Here is a 2,500-nt window from a genome sequence, read left to right on the forward strand (position 1 = left end):
CACCAAATTTGGGGGATGGAAAGATCTTATTTTTCTAGAGGTTGTTGCAAAAAACGGCGTCAAAATTCGACCTCTAGAGCACTTTCCTTGAGTATGTCTCCTCACGGAAAAGGACGTCTACCCGTGGCACTTTGGTAATGGCTCGGCAGCCTATTATAGGGGGGAGGGGTGTCGTGATGCTGAAACTCGAGTTGCCCAAAGGCTTGCTGGGCGCAATGCCAGCAAGATGCACGTTGCCTTGCCATCCCCTAGGCACACTAGCAAGCACGTTGTGGTTGTGGTGTGCCGCCGGGCTCCCCCGCCCCCCACGGAGGCACCCGCCGTTGCAACGATGGCTCGGAGCGTTGCAACGGAGGAGCCAAATTTTCATATCTCAGAATTGGCTCGTGCATTTTTCGTGAAATTTTGAGGGAACCTTGGTAATATTATGTGAAGGCTGCACAAAAAAATCCAGGTCAAAAATCGCAGGTTTGCTCCGTTTTTCATTTTTTTTGAATTTCCGGCATTCCGGGCGGTAAAAAAATCGTCAAAAAAAATCGGCACGGTGTAAATTCACCAAATTTGGAGGATGGAAAGTTCTTATTTTTCTAGAGGTTGTTGCAAAAAACGGCGTCAAAATTCGACCTCTAGAGCACTTTCCTTTAGTATGTCTCCTCACGGAAAAGGACGTCTACCCGTGGCACTTTGGTAATGGCTCGGCAGCCTATTATAGGGGGGAGGGGTGTTGTGATGCTGAAACTCGAGTTGCCCAAAGGCTTGCTGGGCGCAATGCCAGCAAGATGCACGTTGCCTTGCCATCCCCTAGGCACACTAGCAAGCACGTTGTGGTTGTGGTGTGCCGCCGGGCTCCCCCGCCCCCCACGGAGGCACCCGCCGTTGCAACGATGGCTCGGAGCGTTGCAACGGAGGAGCCAAATTTTCATATCTCAGAATTGGCTCGTGCATTTTTCGTGAAATTTTGAGGGAACCTTGGTAATATTATGTGAAGGCTGCACAAAAAAATCCAGGTCAAAAATCGCAGGTTTGCTCCGTTTTTCATTTTTTTTGAATTTCCGGCATTCCGGGCGGTAAAAAAATCGTCAAAAAAAATCGGCACGGTGTAAATTCACCAAATTTGGAGGATGGAAAGATCTTATTTTTCTAGAGGTTGTTGCAAAAAACGGCGTCAAAATTCGACCTCTAGAGCACTTTCCTTTAGTATGTTTCCTCACGGAAAAGGACGTCTACCCGTGGCACTTTGGTAATGGCTCGGCAGCCTATTATAGGGGGGAGGGGTGTCGTGATGCTGAAACTCGAGTTGCCCAAAGGCTTGCTGGGCGCAATGCCAGCAAGATGCACGTTGCCTTGCCATCCCCTAGGCACACTAGCAAGCACGTTGTGGTTGTGGTGTGCCGCCGGGCTCCCCCGCCCCCCACGGAGGCACCCGCCGTTGCAACGATGGCTCGGAGCGTTGCAACGGAGGAGCCAAATTTTCATATCTCAGAATTGGCTCGTGCATTTTTCGTGAAATTTTGAGGGAACCTTGGTAATATTATGTGAAGGCTGCACAAAAAAATCCAGGTCAAAAATCGCAGGTTTGCTCCGTTTTTCATTTTTTTTGAATTTCCGGCATTCCGGGCGGTAAAAAAATCGTCAAAAAAAATCGGCACGGTGTAAATTCACCAAATTTGGAGGATGGAAAGTTCTTATTTTTCTAGAGGTTGTTGCAAAAAACGGCGTCAAAATTCGACCTCTAGAGCACTTTCCTTTAGTATGTCTCCTCACGGAAAAGGACGTCTACCCGTGGCACTTTGGTAATGGCTCGGCAGCCTATTATAGGGGGGAGGGGAGTCGTGATGCTGAAACTCGAGTTGCCCAAAGGCTTGCTGGGCGCAATGCCAGCCAGATGCACGTTGCCTTGCCATCCCCTAGGCACACTAGCAAGCACGTTGTGGTTGTGGTGTGCCGCCGGGCTCCCCCGCCCCCCACGGAGGCACCCGCCGTTGCAACGATGGCTCGGAGCGTTGCAACGGAGGAGCCAAATTTTCATATCTCAGAATTGGCTCGTGCATTTTTCGTGAAATTTTGAGGGAACCTTGGTAATATTATGTGAAGGCTGCACAAAAAAATCCAGGTCAAAAATCGCAGGTTTGCTCCGTTTTTCATTTTTTTTGAATTTCCGGCATTCCGGGCGGTAAAAAAATCGTCAAAAAAAATCGGCACGGTGTAAATTCACCAAATTTGGAGGATGGAAAGATCTTATTTTTCTAGAGGTTGTTGCAAAAAACGGCGTCAAAATTCGACCTCTAGAGCACTTTCCTTTAGTATGTCTCCTCACGGAAAAGGACGTCTACCCGTGGCACTTTGGTAATGGCTCGGCAGCCTATTATAGGGGGGAGGGGTGTCGTGATGCTGAAACTCGAGTTGCCCAAAGGCTTGCTGGGCGCAATGCCAGCAAGATGCACGTTGCCTTGCCATCCCCTAGGCACACTAGCAAGCACGTTGTGGTTGTGGTGTGCCG

Source organism: Arachis ipaensis, chromosome B7 (assembly GCF_059453495.1).
Source record: "Arachis ipaensis isolate K30076 ecotype BB chromosome B7, ASM5945349v1, whole genome shotgun sequence".
Taxonomy (NCBI): Eukaryota; Viridiplantae; Streptophyta; class Magnoliopsida; order Fabales; family Fabaceae; genus Arachis; species Arachis ipaensis.